The sequence below is a fragment of the Colobus angolensis genome, unplaced genomic scaffold (assembly GCF_000951035.1).
Source record: "Colobus angolensis palliatus isolate OR3802 unplaced genomic scaffold, Cang.pa_1.0 Scaffold272, whole genome shotgun sequence".
Taxonomy (NCBI): Eukaryota; Metazoa; Chordata; class Mammalia; order Primates; family Cercopithecidae; genus Colobus; species Colobus angolensis.
The window spans coordinates 2,201,286-2,214,123 of NW_012115955.1; the positions used below are offsets into that span (position 1 = coordinate 2,201,286).

At 43.4% G+C, this 12,838-nt stretch overlaps 1 long non-coding RNA gene across 1 annotated transcript in view; it reads right to left on the reverse strand.

The window, feature by feature from the left end:
- Positions 1 to 2,676: 2,676 nt before the first annotated feature.
- Positions 2,677 to 12,838, reverse strand: part of LOC105516009 — an 18,941-nt gene continuing 8,779 nt past the window's right edge. The window contains exons 2-3 of the long non-coding RNA XR_001002425.1: positions 12,296 to 12,452; positions 2,677 to 2,984 (exon numbers count right to left, since the gene is read on the reverse strand). This is a non-coding gene — a long non-coding RNA (uncharacterized LOC105516009). The remainder of the gene's footprint in view (positions 2,985 to 12,295; positions 12,453 to 12,838) is intronic.

A 12,838-nucleotide genomic window follows, 5' to 3' on the forward strand; every position in this document is an offset into this window, starting at 1 on the left:
TATGAATCTGGGTGGGAGGCCTCTTGGGGAGGTCGAGGTCAGTGCTGGAACTCATAGGACCCCAAGGGGAGAGACATGGCTGCCTTGTATACCCAGAGGGCTGGGTTGGGCTACCCAGGCTGCAGACCCAGCCAAAGACTTCTGTGCCCACATCAAACCTGGAAGCTCTGTCTCCCTCTGCATGGGCATCTCAGCAGCCATCCTGATAGGCCAAATATCATAGGCCCTTACCGTGTTTTCTGGGCACTGTGTCAGGCATACACATGGGAACCAGCTGCACATGTTGAGATTGAATTTCTTGCCAGCCAGCTTACTGGGACTTAGAAATTTGTTTTTTTGTGATTTAGAAAAATAATATGACACTTCTAGCATTTGAATACAGTGGAATATATTAACTAGGATCAAATTCAACTGCATAGAACGAGAGTGATCTGATAGCAGCTTAAAGAAGAGAGGGATTATTTTTGTCCCATATAAATAAGTCCAGGCCTGGCACAGTGGCTCATGCCTGTAATCCCAGCACTTTGGGAGGCTGAGGCAGGTGGATCACATGAGGTCAGTAGTTCAAGACAGCCTGGCCAACATGGTGAAACCCTGTCTCTACTAATAATACAAAAAAATTAACCAGGTGTGGTGGTGGGCACCTGTAATACCAGCTACTCAGGAGGCTGAGGCAGGAGGATTGCTTGAATCTGGGAGGCAGAGGTTGCAATGAAACGAGATTGTGCCATTGCATTCCCGCCTGGGCAACAAGAGCAAAACTCCATCTCCAAAAAAAGAAAAGAAAGAAAGAAAGAAGTCTAAAGAAGGAAGTCCCAGTTTCCTTCTAAAGTTCTGTTTCACCATCCTCAGTGAGTTGCTTCCAACCACAAGGCTACCTCATGGACTGCTGAAGCCTAAGCCATCATGTCTGCATTCCAGGCAGGAAGAAAGATAAAGGTAAGAGGACTAAGGGGAATGTACCAGTTGCCCTTCCCTCTTTTAAGGTATTTTCCTGGAAGCCTCAGCCAACATCTGCTGCTTAAATCTCAGTGGCCAGAATTTAGCACAGCCACAGTGTCTGCAATGGAGGCTGAGAAATTGGAATTTTATAGCTGGACTCATTGTTATTTCGATAAAACAAGGGTTCTGTGACCAAGGAAGAAAAAAGAGATAGGTACTAGATGGACAAATGACACTCTGCCCACAAAAAGTAAAATTAATGATTCATATGTGTATGTACAAGTCAATTGGCCTCAGACGAAAACCTCCTGACTTAGTGATGGATATTTCTTCCTTATCTTACTTTATTTTTGTTTCAGAACTACTTGATTTATGGTGATATTATAGAAAAGATTCAAAACATTTACTTAGCTATTGATAGTGGAAATGACTTACACTACTCATCAAAAATATCTCCAGGATTCTATGTTCTCCTCGGTGAAGAGAAGTTGTCCTCTAAACTAGCATAGGGCCAGCAGCAGACAGCAAAATCAGAGTGCATTTTGTATCAAATATAGAAAAGAAGATGCTTTCTATCCCTGACATGATTTTAAGTGGTGTGTCACTCCTATACTTAAACCACAATAGGAGTAATATTCTGATTCAAAAATAGAATTGAGTGAGAAAAGGAAGAGAGGTTTTACTCAAGTAGTTAGATAAGATTTCAAACAGAAAAAAATGAGAAGAAAAATATTAAAGAGAATGTTTTTGTCCAAGTGAGTATTTAGAAGTGAAGTTAGTTTAACTATGACAGAGTAACAGGTGCTCAGTCATTATGTCCTTGAGGGGGAAGGGAGCAGGGGGTTTGGGGGAAGCCCCCAGGCAGAGCGCTCCCCAGAGGGTTGGTGGTGGGAGGGAGCAGGAGGTGGTATGAGCCACTGGGAAGGCTTGGCTGCCACCCTCTCACCTGGGAAACCCTTCCTGGTGCTCCTAGAAAAGAAAGCCACAATGTCTTCCCATTTACAGAGAGGAAAAATCCAGGTGAGTTTGTATTCAACCAAATGCCTTTTTGCCAGCATAAACTCTTTGCATTAATTTTCTGGCATCTGATATGCATCTGATATACCTTTGAATATTCTCAAATACTTGCAAGGAGAAGCTATTTCTGCTCCTTGAGAAATCCTCCCCTGTACTCACACAAGAGTAGCTATAGCTGAGGGCCTCTTCTTTGTCACTGGGGGCCATGCAAAGTATCTCCTTCCCACCCCCCATCACATAAGATCAGTAGGTGGTTGGACATTGCCTGGGGCCAGACATAGAAACTGACTTGCACAGCAGGCATGAGTGGGTACCACGTGAGACACAGAAGCCTCATTCCCATGTCTGCTGCACCTAAAACCACCTTTCTCCTTGCATCGTGAGACTATCATTGTGACTTGGAGGTGGGTTCTGGGGACTTCTTCTATTGGTTCACTAAAAGTCCCTTTATTGGGACAAATGCATACCCCCATGGAAACATCTTATTACTTCAGCACAAAATAGGAGAGTGGAAGAATAATGATATCAGAACTAAACAGGAGCAGCTAAAGCTATGCTGAAGGGTCAGGAAGGACCAAGTTCCTTTCAGATACGTTTGTACTTATCTTTTAAAAAGCTCATGTTGTAATACAGGAGTACAGCAAATAGGGAAAGAGATTGCATGTAGCAAGTTCTACTCCTACCCAACCCCGATTAAGAGGCAAATGGCACCCACGCATAGGTCCAAATATTTTAAAGTTATCGATCAAACTTACAAACTGCAAAATACAGCATGTCCTTTTCTTCCACCTTGACAAATATACCTCCATGATGACTTGGACACCCAGAGCTGAATCTAGAATTTTCTTGTCCACTGGAGGTGTCAGCTTGGGAAGATCCAGTCTTCAGCTCTGGAGGGGGCACAGTTTACTGGGGGAAAATGGTCTAGAAGGTGACTGCAGACTCTTCATAGGCGCCTCTTCCTTGGGTTCCATGGATGCCTCACCCAGTGGTCTCTCTTGCCCAGGTCTAAGGGTGATACTGTCCTGGAAGATAGGATAATTGCAAGAAAGGCTGTGAGTAGCTGCCCAATCTATGGTTTATGCAAAAAATTGAATTCAGTGCATTCTCACATATCACCAAGGTTGGAGGAATCCCAAAACCCTCCACAAAAGTGATTTGGCTAGGTGTTAAAGGATGGATAGACCTGAGAAGGAAGGCTTAGACCCCCAAGCAGGGAAGTGTTCTAGCAGTCTGGCTACCACAGGCATGGTGGGAAAGTGTAATGGAATTCAGAATATAAGATGGAAAAGGAAGGTTGGAAAATGTGATGGAGAGCCTACATTGCTCAACTGTGGGAGTGTTTTGAGCTGAACTGTGCCCCCTCCTAAGATACACATGTTGAAGTCCTAACCCCCAGGGCCTCAGAATGTAACCTTCATTGGAAATAGGGTTTTGCCAATGCAGTCAATTTAGAATGAGGTCCTTGACAAGTGGGTTGGTCGGGGGCGAGTGTCGGGTATACCTCCATGATGACTTGGACACCCAGAGCTGAATCTAGAATTTTCTTGTCCTGCGCAGGTTCTCTCTCACAGCCTCAGAAGGAACCGACCCTGCCCACACCTTGATCTTAGCCTTGCAGCCTCCAGAGCTGTGAGATGATGAATCTCTGTGGTTTAAACCACCAGGCTGTGGCGCTCTGTCACAGCAGCCCTAGCTGACTGACACAGGGAATTTGCCTGTGTTCTCAAAGCATGGAGAACTATGAGAGGAACACAGAGGTGACATGTGGAAGTCATTTTCTGGGATGATTAGTGTGGCAGGTGTGAATGAGTGGAGGGAGCATGGGTGGAGTCAGCAATGGTGTCTGGCTGGTCTCCCAGCGTCAGCGGTAAAAGGATCCATGGCTCCCTGCAGGTGGAAGGATGTGAACGCCAGACATGACCAGGGTATTTCCTGTCTGTTCATTGCCCTCCACCATGACCGTGAGCACCCTGGCAAAGAGCAGAGCTGGCAATGATGGTGTTTATAGTCAGCATAAGGCTTTGGCAATGCAGAGCGGCTCACTGCACCAGCAGCATCACAGTCCCTGATCCTTCAGCCTACAATCGCCTTCTCTGTGGATGTGGTGATGGGAGTACCAAAAATCCTTCCATGAAGCAGGCCATTTAGGAGGGCCTCACCTCTTCAATAGCACAGGATTCAGGGCTGTCTTATTGCAAGGTCAGTGCAATGAGAACGGAGTCTGGCAGAGAAGGGAGACACCACAATTTTATCTTACCTAAACTTGCACTGCCACAGGCTTACCATGAGGATTCAGGCTACTTGCCTCCACCCAATGAGCAAATAACTTGGGTTGACTCCCAGTGCCTGTTGGAAAATCAGCTTGGTTCTCTGTCTTCACATGAATGCGGGTCCATCAAAGACTTTAAGAGGAAGGGATTATGTGAGGATGGGTGGTATGAGGAAAGAGTTTACAATACTCTCCTAAAGCCAGAGAAGAATCAGTAAGAATGGATTTCACAGCAAAAGCAACAGCAGCATTTGTAACGTCCCCACGTAATGAGCATCTCTGACCTCCATCACTGTAACAGGCACCTGATATGGCAGAAATGTGAAGATGCCTTGGGAACACAGGACTGAACATCTCAGGGTTTGGAACAACCAAAATTTAATTCCAGCCCACGGAACATGACAATGCACGTCGGCAAGGCTCCCTGCTCATCCCTGCTGCTCAGAGGCCAGGCCAAAAGGCACCAGTTTGAATGCTGGCCACGTGGCAGGCCAAAGAGCTCTGTGTGACCTCACATTGAAAATCAAATGCACATCCTTGAGGTGCTCTCTGCTTCTAACTCATGGCCACAAGGAGTCTTGTGGCACCCCAACACCACAACAAAACCAGAAATAGCTAGTCTTTGAGTCTTCCTCATGAAGAACAGAGGTCAGCAAGGTTTGGTGATCAACATGGACAACATCCCCATCATCCTGCAAGATTGGCATTATGTTTTATTTCACACATGAGGCTCAGAGGAGCTATGTGACTTGCTTGAGTGAACATTTAAACTCAGGCCAATGGATTTTTTAAAGTGTATCTTTTCATTCGAATTTGCTTCTCTCTCCCTCTCTCTGTCTCTCTCTCTCTTTCTCACACACACACACACACTTCTTATGTATACCCATATATTCTCATTTCCTTTCCTTTTCATTGTGTTTGGGCAAAACAGTATTCCTAAGCTTTAAACAGGTCTCATTCCTCTGGAGGTTGCTCTGTACTGAGATGTGCATCTTTACAAATTGAAACTGATCTTGAAATACTCAAAATACTGAACTCAAAATAGTTCAGTTCAAAGATCTGTCAATATTAGAAAAAATAAGAAGACTCTAATTTTGCCCCATATCTAGGAGTGCCATAATTTTGCATAGCATCAAAAAAATTAAGAGTGAAAATAGAACAAGGCTTAACTCTTGCAAATATTCACTCTTTGTACAGTAAAAAGCTTGTGGCTTGGTTCTTTGGGCAATTATGTCATTCCCCACAGGACTAACTGTCTGGTTCAAGTGCCGTTTTAAAGCTGAGGCTTTAGTAGATGTAAGCAGGTTTTAATTTCAAGGTAGCAAATTGCTAGGAATGATGAAATCGAAGCCAGCGTATGAAATATTAGGAGTATTTGTGCTTTAACGTATATAGCTCCAATGTCAAGGAACAAAAGGCAGTGAGGGAGGATGACTCAGAAAATACATATTCTGAATAATCCTGACATCAGAGAGAGCTGACAGGAAAATGTCTTTGATTACTCGAAGACAATTTGGGAAAATATCAGCTGTCTATTCTTGCCAGAATTGCAAAGGACTTTGAAAAGATCCTTTTGGGTGGAGTGGTATGAAGGGAAACAAAATCAGGGTGGGATGGTGAGTGAAGCTCTTCTAAGAAGCATTGCTGCAAAACGTCAGAGAGATGAAAAAGTAGTGAAGGAGAAGGCAGGGTTGAGAAAGAAGTTTTTTTTTTCTTTCTAATGAGTAATATTAGACCTTGTATTTTATGACTTCAAGTGCATGTGGAAACCTAATTTCCATTTAGGCCTCTTTATGGTCCCATTTTTAAATGTCATCTTGAGTATCAGATAGTGTTATGTTGGTTTCACTCATCTAATATGGTTTCTAAAACTCACAGACAAAAGCCTAGTCTCATTTGTGTCTGTCTACCTGCCTTTTCCATGGTTCCTTCCTCCTTTCTGGTAACTCCAAGATTCTTCCTTTCAACTTTTCCTTTCTGCTTGAAGAGCTGTCTTTAGCAATCATTTGGGGTAGGTCTTTTAGAGACGATTTTTTTCCTTGTCCTTTATAGGAAAAGGTCTTTATTTTCCTGAAGGATAATTTCAGCAGGTTTAGGCTTCATTGTTGACAATTCTTTTCTTTCAGTCCTTGAAAAATGCTGTACCACTTTCTTCTGACCTCTGTGGTTTCTGATAAGAAATCTGCTGTCATTTGAGTGGGTGTTTTCCTAAAAGTGATGTGTCATTTCTCTCTCTCTTTGCTTTTAAGAGTTTCTTCTGTGTCTTTGGACTTCAGAAGTGTAATTATGACATGTCTTGGCATGGATTTCTTTGGATATATTCTATTTGGGATTTGTTCAGCTTTTTGAACAAATCCCGAAATATGTGAACAAAGAAAGAGTATTCAAAGACATAACAGCAGAAAATTCCCCAAATTTGGTAAAATATATAAAACTTTGTTTATATAAACCTTTGTTTATATAAACAAAATATATAAAACTTATGTCTCTGAACACTCTTTCAGCCTCACGTTCTCTTCTGAGACTCCCAAAATATGAATGTTAGATCTTCTGTCAGAGTCCCACAGGTTCCTGAGGCTCTCTCCATTTTCTTTCTTCTAATCTATTTTCTTTCTGTCATTCAGATGAAGTAAATCCTATTACTCTGTCTTCAAGGCCACTGCCTGACACACTCGCAGACTGCAGTTGGGGCAACCTGAATAGGATTGGTCTGTAGAATCATTGCTCATTTGAGGTTTATAGTCATGATTTAAGATGAAACCAGTCAGTCCGGTTGAGTGACTGATAGTTTTAAAATCAAGTTCTGCTTGGACACAGACAGAAGGAAGAAAGGTACTTACACTAAAACAGGTGAGGGTTTGGCAGGGAATTCTAGTGGAGTAGAGGGTAGAGGGCATCAGGAAGTTGATTGCAATGACAGTCCACAGAGGGAGTGAAGGGATCGTCAAATGGAAGATCTCAGTGAAGTTTAAGTTGCTTTGGAATTGAAAGAATAGGAGGCAACACTCGTGTTTTGAATGCTCAGAGTTGAGATCTTATATATTGGTGAGCCTAAGATCCCAGATATGATGGAGGAGTGACTGGTGGAAGTGGGAAAGAGGAGAACATAGATGAAGAGGAATGAGTGACAGAGGAGTAGATATCTGACCGACCACAAGACCACCAATATAATTTATCTTCCAAATGGGGAGGCATGAGAATGAAAGTGGTGCCAACGATAATTACTCCAGGACAATAGGCCTAAGCTGGGACACTCCAAGAGAAACCATGACATATGGCCACCCTAGGCATCCATGAGGTTGGAAACACCAGTGTAGATGATGAACAGTATACAGATCAGGATCAGGATGGAGTGTGCACAAAGCTGTGGCTGGATCTAGTGTCTGAAATGACTGAGAAAGACCAGGTAAGGAGACAGTGGCAATTACCAGGTTAGGGGATGGCAGAGGCCAGTGAGACACATCCTTGAGCATCAGGGACTTCTGGTTAGGAGAGAGGGAGAGGAAAGGTTAGGAAGGAACAATAAGAAAGAGGAAAAACCAACTCCACTTCCTGATCCTGATGTAGGCAGTGTGTGAGAAAAATATCCTGTGTCTGCAGTGACAGGGTGGTCCCAGAGAACAGCCAGGTGTCAAAAGGTGAGAGCAAAAATCAGAGGAGAACTTGACGGGGCACAGGGCAGAATCCTGGGGACATGCACTATACTCAGGCTGGCCAGAAGATGGGGGTGGAGGGGAGGGATGCACCATAGGGTCAGATGAGAATTTGCACAAGACTTAGGGGCATGACATTTGGAGGAGCACCCTCGGACGTCTATTGGGGATGGATGTAGATGGGGAGGAGGCATGTGGGCAACAGACAGGATTCATCAGTCTTAATGCTGAGCTCAGTCATGTGGCTTCTATCACACTAAGGAGGAGCGAGGTGGTGTCCACCAGGAAAGCCAATGCTGTTGTGAAGGCTCAGGGTGATGAGTTCCAGAGTAATCCCGGCCTTCTTCATGCCATCTCTTAGCTCAGCATTTTTCTTTAAATTCTAATGGGAAGCTACTTGAGGGTCTGAGGAGGTAGGAACACTTGTGTCCAGGAGGTTGAGGCTGCCGTGAGCAGTGATAGCGCCAGTGTACTCCAGCCTGGGCAACACAGCAAAACCTTGCCTCAATAATAATAATAATTATTATTATTCTAAAGTAATGCCCAGTTTCTGTTTTGTTCTCCAGGCATATTTTGGTTTCCCTTTAAGTGAGCTACGGTATCAAACACATCCTCCTTGCCCTCAGGCTTTATTATCTTATAATTTGGGGATTGAAGACTCACCTGTTACAGTAATATAACCAAAAAGCACACTTTAAGTAAGCCTACAGGATGCCATTTGTCTGGCAGTCTGAATAAACCTAAGTGTTCTGAGAAACCTTTCCATCACCACCAGGCATGGAACTGCTACGGAGAAACTGCAAGATGGGAAAGTGTTCATTAATAAGACTTTAGTGGCCGGGCACAGTGGCTCACGCCTGTAATCCCAGCACTTTGGGAGGCCGAGGCCGGGGGATCACGAGGTCAGGAGATAGAGACCATCCTGGCTAACACGGTGAAACCCCGTCTCTACTAAAAATACAACAAATTAGTCTGGCGAGGTGGCGGGCACCTGTAGTCCCAGCTACTCGGGAGGCTGAGGCAAGAGAATGGCGTAAACCCAGGAGGCGGAGCCTGCAGTGAGCCGAGATCGCGCCACTGCACTCCAGCCTGGGGACAGAGCGAGACTCCTCAAAAAAAACAAACAAACAAAAAAAAAAAACAAAAAAAAAACACACACAAGACTTTAGCATGTCAGGCTGCACGAAATAAAGTAATATTGATGTCTTCCATCTAGTGCATCTCCCAAGAGGAAATCAGAATAAAGAAAACTATCTCTTACTGGCTCCAGATAAAAATTTCCTGATTTCCCAAATCACATTTGGAGGGGACAAGGCAGGGTAAATTCTGTTGGTCCCATCACGTGGTCAGGACTTGGTGAGCAGATGGAAGGAAGGCGATGCAGTTTCCAGGAGGTGCTCCTCCCTGGCATCTGGCCTCTGTGAATGGCAGCCTCTCAGACAATGGTTGTGAACAAATCTAGTTTAGGATGCTGGTCTCAAAACACATCATTTTCTACCTGTCTGTCCTCCCTAAGCCATTCAAGACAGTCATTGTTAGACAGGTTCCTAAATCCTACGTGTTCTTCTAACCTTGTGAAAAAAGAGTTATATAAAACTGGAAGCTGAAAAAAAAAAAAAAGCTGGAAGCTGTTTAAGAACAACAAGAGTTATTTTAGCCGACTTTTTAAATTTTTCTTTATGTTTAATTTTTTTATTATACTTTAAGTTCGAGGGTACATGTGCACAACGTGCAGGTTTGTTACATGTGTATACATGTGCCATGTTGGTGTGCTGCACCCATCAACTCGTCATCTACATTAGGTGTTTCTCTTAATGCTATCCCCCGGCTCCCCCAACCCCACGACAGGCCCCAGTGTGTGATGTTTCAAAAAGCCCTCCATCATTTCCCTGTTAGTTGCTCCCACCTCCTAAGCCTGCTCAGTCGTTGTGACAGCTGCTGATGGATTGTCCCTACAGACAGTTTAGTTAGCAACTGCAGATTGTAGATGGCATTCGTCCTTCCAGATACTTCAGTTGTCTAGCCATATATACCAACATCATTCTGCAGCGCGTGAATGAGGTCATGGCAGTTCTAAAATTGCCTGTTACCTGGGTATCCACTTCAACACCCATGTGATCCTATTGCTCTGAGGAGGTGTCAGGCATTGGGAATTCAGAGATGGACTACGCAGCCCCCATTCCCACCTTCTGGTGAAGGCACACACCTGCTTTGTGGTCCCTGTCATTAGTGTCTTTCTGAGACCCAATTTTAATGCCCACATGGAATTCCATAGCTTGTCTATCTAATTTCCAATGTCCCCCTTTTTAAACTGTAGTCTAGCTACACACTTATCTGCTTATATGGTTCCATCTCTATTATATTTCATCTATCCAACCCTTTTGTATAAGAAGGCAGGATATGAATGAATTCAATGTAAACACATACTTCCAATACAACTTGATAGCTGCTATAATAAATGAATGCCTGGAGAGATTTCAGAATCCTGGGGACTTGCACTGGACTCAGGCTGGAGATAAGGGAATGTCTTCCCTAAGGATTTGATATAAATGAATTATTGTGTGTAAAGAGTCAACTCTTGAAGATATGCTTTCATGTTGCAGTAGCTGGGAGCACTTCTGTATGGGTGATGTATACGATCAAGGTAAGCAAATGGCAAGGTGGGAGTCTGGATTGGAGGACAGAGCTCTGATCACAATCAGCCCTAAATGCCATTGCTAGAAAATATAAGTATTGTCCAAGGGTGGAGGGCAGTCACTGAAAAGATGCCATGCAGAAGGATGGCATCACCAGATCTGCACCTTGGGAAGATCCTTGACATCGAAGGCGAAAGGCAGTCACTGAAAAGATGCCATGCAGAAGGGTGGCATCACCAGATCTGCACCTTGGGAAGATCCTTGACATCGAAGGCGAAAGGAAAAAGAGAACGATTCATTTGCTATTGCGGAAATCACTTAAGAATTCATGCTGTGCTCTGTACTTCCAGTGCAGGTAGTGGTGGGGTAGGTAATTGGGACCAGCCCCAATTGGGATTGGGATCCCACTCCAAGGAATGCACCCTGGGTTTCTCAGACACATACCAGGGAGTGGAACTGCAGTGGGTCCTGAAGGCAGTGGTGTTACTATGATCCACTCCAAACTAGGAACCACCTAGTGTCCCCCAAGTGACAAATGGGAAAAAAAGCGTGCTCTGTATTAATGCCGTGGAACCCTACACAACAACAACTGTGCTTCGCTGCATAGATGAATTTCAAACTCGTAACTGTGAATGAAAAAATAAAATGAAATGAAAATCAAGGAAGAGAATACATACTGCTCACAGAGAGGGAACTTCAGGGCACATGTCTCAGAGAAGACACTAGGAGAAAAGTAAGGAAGTGATCACTCTTAAACTGGGCTAGGGACTGCCTTCAGAAGGAGGAAGAGGATGTTATCCAGAAGAGAAAACTCAGAACCCTCCAGAATTCGAGGAATGTTCTTTTGCTTGACCTGAGGACTGGTTACTTGGCTGTTTCTGATATACTATGAGGTTGGTGAAAAAAATAACAAACCAAAAAAAAAAAAAAAAAGATTATATTTGCACCAACCTAATATATATGTGAATTTTGTGCTATTTTCTTGAGTGTTTTATTTCATGATTATTGTAAACGGTTTTTTAAAATGTGAATGGTAAGAAAGGGTGGGAACGTGTAATAAGGTAATAAAGTGAGATATTTTAGCAAGAGAATCTGTAGGGTTGGGTGAGTGACTGACAGAATCGAGAGGCTGGGGAGCAGCACCTAGAATCACCCCCAACTGTGTTGTTGAATAGCAAGTGGGATGGTGGCTTTACTCGCCACATACGAGTTATGTGTGTAAAGGGTCAACTTTAGGAGCAAGTCTAGTGGCTCAAACAGAGGAAATCATGAGTTAAGTTTTAGACTTGTCTAGATCCAGATGTTCAGGTCTGCAAAGAAATTGGATACTGGCCTAGGGCTTGAAACAAAAGTACGGTTTGGAGTTTTCGACTTGCGAGGCATCAGCATTGGCAATCAACATAAGACACCAAGAATGCAGATGGCTAAAAAGAGTGTGTGTGTGTCTAGATTTATTAATAGAAAAAATACATAAAGTCAACATAAAAAGCTCTTGAAGAACTTCTGGAGTCTAAACCTCTAGTTTGTAGTGGAATGGTGGAGACAAAAACAATATATTATAGAGCTAGAAATAAAGGATCAAAGTGAAAGAGAAGAACAAAACAGCTGCTTTTGAAGGTCCCTAAAGGGAAAGAGAGGGGAGGAGAGGTGCCTATGAAGAGACCTGAGTTCTCAGGAGAGTTCCTTCTGGTCTGTCTTTAGCTATGGCAGTTGCTGTTACTCCTGGGCAGAGAAGATAATGGTGCAGAAGGGGCAGGAAGAGATGGAATCCAAACCTCAAGTGTTGGCGCTCCTCTTGAATAGGGAGAGAAACACCCTCTTACTGCAGAGAGAGGAACAGCAGCTGGGATAGCCAATGCAAGAGCCAGAAATGGGATCCTAAACCTTTCTGGCTGATTTTAGATGCCTGCAGAAGCGCAGAAGGTAGAAGTCCTAAGAGATAAAATCAACAACTTAAACGACCTTGAGCAACTTCGCTCCCTTCCAATCTCAAGTCTGTGTACTTTCAACATTACAATTCATGCAAATTGCCACTTTGTAAGGGAAATGATTATTTGGGAAAAGAAATAGTGTAGCATCCATGGTGACCTAATTGGTGTTTCTAAAATCCAAATAATTTAAGTTTTGCAAAACACTAGTGTGGTCAAAGAACAAATATGCACTGTAAAAAGCAGCAGATTTCACTTTAAATATGAAATATTAAAAGAAGAAATGAACAGCATTGCATCTGCCCGCCCTTTCTTTCCTTCTTTCTTTCTTTTTTCTTTCTTTTTTTCTTTTCTTTTCTTTCTTTCTTTCTTTCTTTCTTTTTTTTTTTT